Raw genomic sequence first — 13,729 nt, 5'->3', positions numbered from 1 at the left:
CGTTTACCTAATTATTTAGGAAGCATTTCCTGGATACCTCCGAGTCTTCTCTACACTTCTCTTCTTTCCATCCTGTTACCCTCTGCTGGGGTGTAGGGCTCGAATCATATTTCTCCATTTACTCCGGTCTTGGGCAGTTTGGGTGACTTCCTATCCACCCCATGCCTAGCACCCTTTGCTCCTGCTGAACTGAACGACGCCAGGTCGATTTAGGGTGGCATGGTTTGCGCTTTCCGGGTATATTCCAGGTGAGGGCCATTTTGGATAGGTGGGTGTCAGGTTTTCTGAGGATGTGTCCAATCCAATGCCATTTCCGCTTCTGGATTTCATCGTGTACGAGTATTTACGGTTTTCTTTTTCCTTTATTTACTTAATTAGTTATAGTAGCCCGAGTCGTACGTACACTCACATAAGTAGTATTTTTTAGTCACCGCCGGTTATTTACGATATAAATACATTATAGATACATATGTCATATGGAGAAAAAGTTATATGTAGCATGCATAAAATACTTCCGTAAAAATGTCCATGTCAGATCAAACATCACTTTTTTCGTGTTTTTCAGGTTGTTTTGTACACACAGCGTAACATGACTCCGCTACATATTTGCCCCACTCTTGCAATTACCAAAGACATATATAACTCTAAGAAAAAAACGTACCTCAGTACCATACAGAAAAAGGTACGGTGGCTAGATGGCATTACACCTTTGGGGTACGCTCAGCTAGGCGCTAATATTAATATTTGACATTTTAAAACATATCAAGCTAAGAATATGGGCCAAACTGTCAAAACTGAGGTTCAAAAGTTTTAAGCCTGTGTCAAGAGATGGCAGTTTATGCACTGTGATTACACATTTTACTTCGACAGTAATTCTCTATAATACTCGATCCTCTTTGCAATTACATAGGTTTATTAAATAAATTGTAAAACATGAAAATAATGAAAACTATGTAGTAACCCGGAATAGAAAGCCTTTACATGTGACGTTCACACACCCCATAAATTCATGTAAATTAGAAATTCATACTTGTTCTCTGCCATTTACGATAGATGTTACTAATTTTAAGCATGCCTTGAATACTTTTTTCCCAATTTAATGGGCAGACCTTAAACTTTTTTAACGAGATCAGTCTACGAACGTAATTTACGATGTACAAACACGTCCGTTATCCTAACAGGTCATACTAGCTATATTCCAGTAATGAATACCTCCATCTTAACATATTATTCAATATCAACATATTTTGCGCCTTGTTTTCAACTCATTAAAGTTGAAAACGGTCCCATTTTTTGCACCTATTCGAAGAAATGAATAATAACAGCAAAAACTGTTACCGTATAGAACTTTGCTGCAGGAAAAAGGTAAATAATAGTATTTTAAACTTACAAGCATTTGAAGCCTTAAGTTCATATAATAAAATCGATTTTCTCGATTCTCTTTTCAATCGAATTAGACGCTTGTACGATTTAATATCGCTAATGTATCGATTCAGGTGTTGCGCGTTTTGTTGAATACCTGGTGATTACACACGTAGGTACCTATTATGATAATAATTAATTAATGTACTTATGGTTTTAATGAACTAGTAGATACATTGCGTGTAACAACATACCTTTTGTGAAGGCAGCGTCAATTTATTGACGATCGCTTGAGGCATATATTTGTTCTTAAGTCTTGAAGCCAATAAAAACAAAATAAAGAATAAAGAAGGTTTTCTATGTATATATTTAAGAAATCACATAGGTAGGTATATATCCTTGTTATCTATCTTCAAATCGAAATTGCAATATAGCCAATATAATTCGAAACTTAGGGAATGCCAAAGTTCAAATCCTTACAGCTACGTACGAGTATGACTGTGATTGATTAATCAGATTATATCTAAATAAAGGTTAATTTCTTGACAATAAAGACATCGTTAGGCTCATTAATAGGAACCACTAAAAGTGACACTCTGCACAGATACATACAATCAAGCCTGTATCCCTTAAAGGGGTCGGCAGAGTACATGAAACTACTTAAGTTTCATTGTCACTCTTGGCAATTAAGGTTGAAAGAAAATGAAACTATGACATTGCAGTGACAGGTTGTCAGCCTCTCGCCTACGCCACAATTTAACGCACAGTCGACTTCTACGACACCCACGGGAAGGAAGGGGGTGGTGAATTAACCCAACACCACACGGGACCCTATGCTCTATATTCAAACCGAATGTGATAAGTTGATAGGATTCCTGACCTATCTGTACTATTTAGAAATCGTATATTAATTTTAACTATACTTTTTAGACTTGTTATGTATAACGGTAACTACAGTTTTACTACTTTTAGGTACCTACTATAAAAAATCGTGAGAATAACATGATATCTTCCCATCGTGAAGCCGAGCACGCCGAAACGTGTAATAGAGACATCGTGACACGCGGCCTGAGCACAAATAAACCCACAGTTATGTTGAATGCTATGCACTCTCACCTAATGCGTAGCCAAATATTAAATTACACGTAACATCATTCAATTTAAAGTGCCCCATACACGGTACGACTCATCGTTGCGATCGATCGGACAGATATCGTGGCGACCGGTCGCATCGGAAGTGCTAATAGCCAATACACGAAGCGATTGAAACGGACGTTGGACAGTTTCATGTGCTCTGCTTACCTCTTTTGGGAATACAGGCGAATACAGTTTATATATGTGTACCTACCTATTTTAGGAATTGCAACAAGTCCATAATATATATTTTTGCAGAAAGGTAGGTTTCTATTCAAATTTCCTCAAGTGGACAAAAACTAAAGCCGGGAGAAAATACACTGAATACGTATATCATCATTCCCTTGCCCTTTTCCCATTAATTGGGGTCGGCGCAGCAGATCACCTTCCTCCATTCCTCTCTATCAGCCGTCATTTCCATACTAATACCTTTCACTCTCATATCATTGTTCACACATTCCATCCATCTTTTTTTAGGTCACTACCATTGTATCCATCCACCTTCATATTTACCACTCGTTTTATAACATTGCTTTCATCCCTCCGCATTACATGCCCATACCATGCTAATCTACTTCCTCTCAACTTCTCTGTCACTGGTGCTACTATCAGGCTTCCTCTTATATACTCATTCCGAATCCTATCCAGTCTTGTCACACCACACATCCATCGCAACATTCTCACTTCACTCACATGCAGTCTTCTCTCATGATTCGTTATTTTGCTGTTCCATAGAAATGAGCGGTATCATGACATTCGAAATGTATGAAATAGCCAAATTTTTTTTGCGATTTCGGCATTGGTCCCACAATAAAAATATTTTATGTTGTCATAAATAAATTTCAGGATTGACCATTGAACTTGGCACCCATTTAGATATAATTTCTTTTTTCGTTGAAGTGAACAACATCATATTATTGAACTTGGGTCTCATTTCACATTTATGTTTTCGATGGGATATCATTATTTTTTGTAGGTATTTAAGGCTACGGGAACGCTTATATTCACTCAGTTAACTCAGTTTACTGGAAAATCTAGGACAACTAGCGCCATCTAGTAAGGCCCAGTTGAACTAAACATGTTTTTCTGAACATATCACTTTTCGAAAATGATAAAAATTTACCACTTTCTGATTTTTTTTCTGTGTATTCACCTAATTACCTATCTTCCTTGCCATTTTCAACTTTCTAGATTATCTGGAACTAGGTTAGAGTTTATGTCTATAGGTATATATATGATAAAAATGACGATTTTTGGTCTTTATTATCTTAACAACCGTTTGAGATGTGTTTTTGAAATTTGGAGCACATAATTATGTATCTCGCAAGTGTCAATATATGCGCCAAATCTGACACGTATGTGTAAACTAGTTTTAGAGTTATGAGGGGGTCAAAGGTGGCTCTATCTACAGGGTGGCCCAAAATTACGTTGACAAGAAATGGGAAATGTTGAAATAAACCAAAATATCGAAGTTACTGAAAGTATTTTTGGGCCTATATATTGTATATTTCTACATTCACCATGGATATTTCAAAAGCATTCATATCTATTTCGCAAGGTTTGCAACGTAGACCAATTGTATAAAGACATTTTTTCCAGATTCATAAGCTCGATAACGTTTCAGCCTAGGTACTTACGTAAATTCACCTAACTTCTAAATATATAAAAGAAGAAGCTGACTGACTGACATATCAACGCACAGCCGAAACCGCTGGTCCTAGAGATTTCAAATTTGGCACGTAGGTTCCTTATATAGTGTAGAGGAGCACTAAGAAAGGATTTTCCAAAATTCACCTCCTAAGGGGGTCAAATGGGGGTTCAAAGTTTGTATGGGGAAACAAGATTAGTTTGACTATTTTATTCGAAACTTCACAGGAAGATTCCTTAAGACATATGACTGAATACGTGTTTCAGGTTTTTTGAAAATTTAACCCCTAAAAGGGTGAAAAGGGGGTGATAAAGTCAAAAAATCAATATGGGTATCGTTTTTATGGTTTATCGGGTCGCCGATCACGATAAATACAACGTTTTTAAAATCTAACGAGGCGGAAGTGAAATACCTTCTCCCCTGTTGTGGTGCAATGGGGTTTAAATATATAAAATAAGATATTGCCTGACTGATTGACATATCAACACACAGCCGAAACCGCTGGTCCTAGAGATATCAAATTTGGCTCATAGGTTCCTTATATGGCGTAGAGGAGCACTAAGAAAGGATTTTTCAAAATTCTTCTCTTAAAAGGGTGAAATGGGGGTTCAAAGTTTGTATGGGGAAACAAGATTAGTTTGACTATTTTATTCGAAACTTCACAGGAGGATTCCTAAAGACATATGACTAAATACATGTTTCAGGTTTTTGAAAATTTGACCCCTAAAGGGGTGCAAAGGGGGTAAAGGCAAAAACACAATATGGGTATCGTTTTTACGGTTTATCGGGTCGCTGATCACGATAAATACAACGATTTTAAAATCTAATGAGGTGGAAAAGAAATTTTCTCCCTGTTGTTATGCAATGGGGTTAAAATATCCAAAATAGCCATAAGTATAGCTTTAGTTTTTATCTTTACTTCTGGTTCAAGAGATTTCAAGTCAAGTAGGGGTAGGGATAGGGATAGGGATAGGGATAGGGATAGGGATAGGGATAGGGATAGGGATAGGGATAGGGATAGGGATAGGGATAGGGATAGGGATAGGGATAGGGATAGGGATAGGGATAGGGATAGGGATAGGGATAGGGATAGGGATAGGGATAGGGATAGGGATAGAAATAGGGATAGGGATAGAAATAGGGATAAAAATAGGGGACGGGGACGGGGATAGGGATAGGGGAGGGACGGGGACAGGGACGGGGACGGGGACAAAGATAGAGATAGGGACGGGGAATAATCGGTCGGCAATCGATATCTAGGCAGTGTAAAATGCAGGTGGCTCAGTGGGAAGGGATTAGTAAGTAGGCATCGGCGAGTATCCTGCATCCGTAATAACTATTACATTCAATGTGCTGTAAGAAGATCGTTGTTTTGCTTGCCTTTTATATGTTTACGTTTGCAATAAGTATAAGCAAAATGGAAAAAATTGTAAGCGATAATGCAAGGAAGTACTTTTTACCCTACCGACCATAGCGTCGAGATACTGGCTATGTGGGTTGTATGAAGTTTCCCCAGTATAAATATTTATATAGGTAAAATACATACATATTCGTACCTACTACCTACGCTGTGGTGGCTGTGTAACAATTCTACAATCATTGCAAGAATTTCTTTAAAAACAATAGTAATATGTGTAAGGTACAGTCAGCCAAAACCGGACCGTACAGCAAATAGATCAGTTACAATGGCTCCCCAGTCGAGAATTGCCCCGCTTTACCTGAATCGAAATAATCGTGGACAGATGTACCTACAAAGAAACCTATGGATCCAAATGAAAATCTTATTTTTTGTAAACGTTTCAATAAGAATATTTTTATTACGCGGGCGAAGCCGCGGGTAAAAGCTAGTAAAACTATAAATTATAGTTTGTAATCAATCTTAAAACCTAGCCCGTTTATTGATTACAAAAAATAGAATATTTTACAAGCTATACGTGCAACAAGTTAGACGAAAGTCATACTAGAGGTGCAGCGGCGGCATATCGTTAATTTTTTGTTCTAATAATTGAGTTTGTACTTCAAAATAAAGATTCGATTTATTTGATCAAAAATTATTGAGGTTTCACATTTTAATTTGTAGGACAATCATTCGTGTAAGGACAGAAAAATAATCATACAAATGTTTGTCAACGTATTTTTGGGCCACCCTGGCCCCGTAGCCGAATGGCATTTCTCCGACGCCAAACGAAAGCGATACGCCGCTGGCTCTGTCGCGCCAATACGCAAGCGCGATAGAGATAGATATCTACTAGCGCTTCGTTTCGTGAGCGTTTCGTGAGCGATTGTGCCATTCGGTTAGCCACCCTGTACTCACAAGAGAAAACCTAAACCTAGTTGATGTGTTTAACGCCTCCCAGTTTAACATCCAGACTAAACCTAAAAACTATTCCAAGAATTTCATCCTGAAATCCCCATTTTCACAATGTAAGTACATAGCTACAGCTCTTGGGTACGCATGACCGCCCAACTAAGAGCTGGGGTCGCGAGGGGCGCTTGTGGCACTGTGACCTGTGTGCTGAAGCTAAGTCTAGGATTCTATACGTAGTTTACATTTAGATAGAATACTAGACTTATCTACAGAAATATACCTTCGTTCGACGACCGGTCTGGCCTAGTGCGTTAGTGACCCTGCCTGCTACGCCGCGGTCCCGGGTTCGAATGTAAGGGCATTTATTTGTGTGATGAGCACAGACATTTGTTCCTGAGGTATGACTGTTTTCTATTTTATTTGTATCCATACTAATATTATAAATGGGAAAGTGTGTGTGTCTGTTTGTTTGACCGTCTTTCACGGCAAAACGGATTTTTTAAGTGGAGATAGTTGAAGGGATGTAGAGTAACATAGGCTACCTTTTGTCTCTTTCTAACGCGAGCAAAGCCGCGGGCAAAAGCTAGTATTATATACATCGTTGTCTGAGTACCTGCAACACAAGCCATCTTGAGCTTACCGTGGGACTCAGTCAATCTGTGTAAGAATGTCCTATAATATTTATTTATTTATTTATTATTATGCCTACAAAATATAAATGACGCTTAAATACGTGGAAACCCCTTATTTTATAGACTTTAGGTATTCAAAAGGGAGGGATGGAAGTTTTCCTTGAAGTAAATTATTTAAACCCAATAGTTTTTTTTATTTGATTCATTTTAAGCTAACGCCATATTTTTTTAAATTGACCCTTCCATACTTTTGGTTTTGGTATAGGTACCCTACTCATACCTACTTGACAAAAATTTAATCGCAATTAGGTCTAACTACCTAAATCATGAGAATGAGGTACGGTCGGTATATATTTTTGACACATTCCGTTCAGACCTATTATTCATTATCAAAATGTACCTAGGTCAGTGAAAAGTAAGATATTAATTTCTAACTTTAAAAAAATACGTCATGTCATTGTGTCACGGCTCATTTAAAATAAAAACGAACAGTGACACCAAAAATGTTCTCGTCAAAACTATATCGCAATAATAAAAATAACCTTGAAACTTATTAATTTCCGAGCACGTACCTATTTAATTAGGCGCACATACAACACAATTAAACAGAACGCAAAAAATGGTCCACTAATTTAATATCAACCGAAAAAATCCGGTTTCATATTTCCACAACCTTAAACGGGCATGTTATAAATAATGAGCGAATAAAATTAAGTTTACAACGTGATAATTAGACGTGCCTGTGTCGACGCAACGCGCAGCGCCATCTAGCGGGGAGCGGACGGAAACAAGGAGTAACTTGCGCAAGCTCACTGCTTTTTTTAAAATGTTGTACCTATTGTTTTTATATTTTTTACGTTGTTATTATGAAATTGCAATATTTTGGTATTCAGGTGTCTAGGGTATGTACCTACTAGGAAACATGCATTTGCAAACAAGTTTTGGACCCATTAACACAGATTTTCGTTTGTGGAGGTATTAACTGATATGGCTAAGCTTTGAATATTGAGTCTTACACATGGACAGATTTTGTGAATATTTTAACTGTGTTGGAACCATTAGGAAACAGCATGTAACTTTAGAGTGTCGGTTCTCGAATACTCCAAACATCCTGCCTGTCTGCAGCCCGTCAGTTAAGCAAAAGGTATTAAATACTGCAGCATATTCATTTCTAACATTGGTGAAACTCCCTAACGACCAACTATATTTTACAGACGTCGCGACTAAAATTCCACGACACTGTCAACTTCATCAACTGGCAAAAAAGCAATGTCAAAAAGTTTCGGCGCGTATCAAACCGCCCGATACCAACTTACTTTCAAATTAGACGACTAAAACGCAGATAAAAAACAATCTATTCGATACAAATATTGCACACGACGGCGGCGGCGGCTCAAACAAGAAAAAAAATAAAACTGACATTCTATTTTTCTCTGGAAGGAGCTTGCGCGCGCATTGTGCGCCTGAGTCGGTAAAACGAACAAAACCGAACGACGCCGACGCGGCGCGACCGAGCGGGACCGATATACCCCGCGCGCGTGCAAAAGAAAGCGACAACTATAGTATGGGCGTTCCGTTATCAAATATCTCATCCAATTAATGCTCAGTGGGCTTCCAAGAGGGCGTGGTCAGAATGATCCAGGCTAATAGGGATCGAGAGAAATGATCTATAGCTCGCAGTGCAGTCTGTATTGTTGTTAGTTTCGTGCATTTATTTTATATCTACTACGTTTGATGGCTGAATAAATTTCCATGTGCTGGTTTTATGAATTTTAATCGGTTTTTCGGTGATATTTTTTCAAAGTGCAGCTTTTTATGTGAGGTAGTAAAATTTTAGTGCTGTAGCAATTTACAATAATTTGTAGGTACATGTGCTGGTAGACCTCCTACCGACCCAACACCTATCTCTATAATTGATGTACCTAATACCCACAAATCGTCACTACTTTTAAAAAAATTTGTATCTTCTTCAGTCAATGAAAATAAAATTGTAGTTAGCAGCATGCGCGGATCCAGAGGGGGGGAGCCTAAGTTGGCCATACAAATAAACCACGTGACCCCCCCCCCTCTGCGGCCTGGGCCTTTACCACATGACCCCCCCCCCCCCCCCCGGGCACGAAGCTGGATCCGCACTTGGTAGGTTAGGTAGTATGTATGGAATGCATATAGACTTACTGCGTTTTAAATTTGAGAAGCAGCGTGAGATACGAGATTTTTTAAAAGTAGTGACGAAATACATACTTACTTACCCATCTACATAAGTACGTGTATTACTTCACTTACCTAGGTTATGTTTACAATAGGGTCTAGAATTGCTGCCAGCATCTTGGGCACTACGCCTCAGGGGCCCTCTTTACTTAGATTTTTAGTTTTCTATTTAATTGCCTAGTTTATGATATTCATTGTATGGAATTTTTATTTAAGTGTTTTTTTATTTAATTTCTTAAATCTCTATAAACTGAAATGGATATCATACACGAAAAAAAACGTTAAGGCCCACTGGTGGCCGTGTCGAGAATCGAACACGGGTTTTCAGCTTTACGCGGCTATATCCTGACTACTAGACCACCCGCCCTCATCCCAACCCCGTCTCGTCATTAATTTTTATTCAAAATCGCAGTTTCTATGTTGACTGTACTGCCAGCACATTTAACGTAATTTAAAGGTAGGTACCTACCTTATAGACGTACAGATACTTCACTAGGTACCTAAGCATAGAACCGACAAGACCAAGCGTCTTCCGGCAGAGTTGGCACCTTAATTAGAGCCACAAAAGGCTACCCCTTCATTTACATAGCCACTGTGCGGGTAGTTTACAATGCTGTAGCTAAGGTTACGAATGATTATTGTAGACGAAACATTATAAGTACAATAGATAAATAGAAATCTTTATTCGCACAACTCAACTAAAGTTAAAACAGAATAACAACTTTATAGTTATTAGTCATAAAAAGATCACCAAACTAGGTTTTAAAACGACGGTGGTCTATAATATTATAGAGGAATAAGTATTTACGGTAGATGACGCGTGATAATTTACGCTAGTTGACGCGTGAATGACGCGAGATTGTCGCTAGATGTCACTTAACTGTGCCTATACGAATAACTCGTATCGACTGAAGTATGGAGTTACAACTCTTCCCTTAGGTACTTATTCCTCAATTATAATATGAACCTCTATGAAGAATATAATGATAATTACCTAACCATTTTAAGTTCCTTCTAAATCGGAAGTTCCAATATCTGCCTACCATAGACTGTGGTGCAAGACAAGTTCAAAACAATAATTAAATCAAAATCTTTGTTCAGTGAGAATCGACGTCAGATTATAGGTACCTACCTAACTGAAACGTTAGAACCCATTTTCCTCTTTAGTCTACTAATAAATCTCATAATAGGTATTAGAGGTACACTTATAGCTAAAACAAACATATACGAAATAGCATAAGAAGTGTTAAAGATAGGGTTAAATTGCCTACAATCTTATATCTTCTTTTTCTTCTCAGCATATTTGCGTCCACTGCCTGATATGCCTCTTTCATGGATTTCCATTCCGTTCTATATGCGGCGGTTCTGTGTTAGGACGGCCCTGCCGTCTTTTTGATGTCGACCGACATCTGGCTCATGGTTTTCCGTCACCTATGCTTCCCAGTCTAGGTCTCCACAGCAATACTATTCGGCCTCATCGATCGCAATTACAATTTTATATACCTGGAGGTAATTCAGGTATTTTCTTGGTACGCATACGCACATATCCACACATTTAAGTAAACAAAATGGGCTCGAACATGACAATAATACAACAAAATAAAGAACAATAAAAAAATACAGAACCATTGAAAACCCACTAAATACGTTACCGCATATGTTCTACGCTGAATACGTAGAATCGTTATACTATACGTTAGGGTAATTGTGCCTATTGCCGGCCGTGCTTCCGTGCCCCATAATTAGGGTAATTCGACACTTCTAGCGGTGTTGTTTACCATGTTATACTGGGGGCTTGTGTAGGAAATAGCTTGGTTTGAATTTGACAATGGTAAATGTGAATAACATACTGACATCGTAGGTGAAAATGATGCAAGATGCATAAAGGCTACATAACATTTATTTACATACGTACATATGATCACGCCTGTATTCCATAAAGGGGTAGGCAGAGCACATGAACTACTCAAGTTTCAGTGCCACTCTTGGCAAAAAGGGGCCAGGTTGCCAGCCTCTCGCCTACGCCACAATTTAACCCATATCCCACAGTCGACTTCTACGACGCCCACGAGAAGAAAGGCACATTTATTTAAATAAAAAAAATTGTTTAGGTACCTAGTTAGTACCTATTAAAGTAATCGGTCGAACTGACGGCAACTGCTGGGCACAGGTCTCACTTGTATTTGTAAAATACTTAACTCGTTGTGTGCTTCTATGATATCTACATAAGTACTTATTTTTGGAAGCCGTCTACTGTATAAGTACGTACTTATTGCCTTATGGTACTTACCACCTGTATTAATTGTATAGATAAGTTATTATAGAGGCATGTCTGTTAAACAATTCAGGCAGATATAGGTATTCGCCCCGTTTTGAGTAACTTTCTTTGAACCTTTGAACCTTCTGGAGATTGAACCTTCACACATGGAGATTACAAATCTCACCCAAACAGGATAGGCGACCATACTTAAACCTCCAAAATAAATAGAAGAAAAAACGCCCCTATTTCTTTTTATCAATATAGATTCCAAATTCGAATTTAAACATCTGCCATTCGATTGTATAGACGGTTGTCATTCCTTTTTCAAACTTTTCAACAATACAGTCGGAAATCGGGGTGTTCGTCGTATGACAGTTGCTGCTCAAAATCATTCTTTATGCGTGTCTGCCAACTTAACAAACCAACCAATGGAGTAAAAGTAAACTCTATTGCGAAGGTCTTCGACACTTTATTGAAACCATGAGTAAGTTGGTTAGCCTGTTTAAAATTCGATTGCGTTGCGCATAGACTGTAGAAACCCCTAGATGGCGGATATATGACAACATTAAGGTATCACTTGGGCCATTTTTTTCAAAGTTGTCCACCCCACTTTTTTTTGGATTTGGAATTTTTTATGTGGTTTCCAATCAAAATCGCGAGCTCTTTCAATTCTAATAGGATAAAAAAAGTGTCCCAAGGTTTTTTCCCATTCCGACACCATTTTTCATACGCTGAATGGGAGGTAACGGAATGGAAGGTTCGAAAAAATGTATGCAAATCTTGGGACATTTTTTTTCTCCTATCAGGATCAAAAGAGCTCGCGATTCTGAGTATTAATCGCGTAAAAAATATCCATGTTACAAAAAAAGTGGGGTGGACAACTTTGAAAAAAATGGCCCACTTTCACTTATTGTGACAGCCAGTTATAGCCAGTTGCTCAATTCATATATATTTTTTTATAAAGTTGGAGAGAAAAAGCGGTACAATATTGATTGAAGATCGAGTAATGTAGCTAGGTTTATCTTTTTTTCAGTATCTGGTATGCGTCATGAACTCTCATGTGTACCTACTCTCGTAAAGGATAACATAATTATTTAGATCCTGTTTAAAACCTTCTATTTTTTTTGTCTATGGCGTTGCGTGTATTGGTTTATCTGTGGATTTTCGTGGTTAGTTGGAGAGGTTAAGTAGGATTATTTTTGTCTATGGCTTCAGGCGGTGTTTTAAGCCAAAAGAAGTTAATCACGCTTCAGCAGTTTTAGATTGAAACTAGTTAAGAAATAGGCTTTTTAGGTTGGTGCCTTAATCTAGTCTTATTCTAAAATAACCATAAGAAGTGAAGTGATGGCAGTGGTCTAACTCATAGACTACTTCTTGTGTATGTAGTGGTGTCTTTTTTAAGTTTCGGATATAGATTTTTTTTCAAATGCAACTAAAAAAAGAAATCCTGAGCCAAGCCTCCCTTGCGCCGTTCGCTCAAATTAATCTAAAAGGAGAGTGTTAACTTTATGTATCTTTAAAGACACACTGCCATTAAAGGGTTAAAATAAGTACTTCATCTGTGACAAGTTGTTGGCATCAAACACAGCACTTATACGAGTCGCTCATCAAATGACGGTGATGGGAAATACCTCCACTTAAGTTATGAGCTTATGAGTTGTATTGTACGTATTAGTTACGTTAAACACATTTGCAGTAAAATTTAGTAACAGTGACAGTTAGCAGTAGATATGAGTATTTGAAGAACAATAACATGTCTAGTCTAGTCACTTTGACAACATGTTATCGTGGATTGAAAAGAGTGAGATTCAAATAAGTTTTATAGACGAGTATAAATACAACGGCCCTAGAAAGCTCTCCATTTTGAGACTAAACATCCAATAAAAAATAATGGACTAAGTACACCTATTTTTTCGCCTACCCTTGTACTACTACTTGCCTTAGCGTCTATTTCAGACGATATATGGTGCAATGACTAAAGAGACCTATGCGGAGCGACATATTTTGCCATATAGCTGACAAGGGAAGTTTGCAACCGATTGCGACGTTTCGCTAAGGTGTCTTCTTTCCCTTTTGTCAGCAAGTGCCGCAAACCAAGTCTCATCGACGAACTTGCTACCATCTCCAACGCACTTTTGCCACTCCGTCCGCTTCTCAGCAAGCTTCTCCCAGTTTTG

The sequence above is a fragment of the Leguminivora glycinivorella genome, chromosome 19, assembly GCF_023078275.1.
Source record: "Leguminivora glycinivorella isolate SPB_JAAS2020 chromosome 19, LegGlyc_1.1, whole genome shotgun sequence".
NCBI classification, from domain to species: domain Eukaryota; kingdom Metazoa; phylum Arthropoda; class Insecta; order Lepidoptera; family Tortricidae; genus Leguminivora; species Leguminivora glycinivorella.
The sequence above is the reverse complement of the archived record's forward strand: the minus strand, read 5'-3'. Positions refer to the sequence as shown.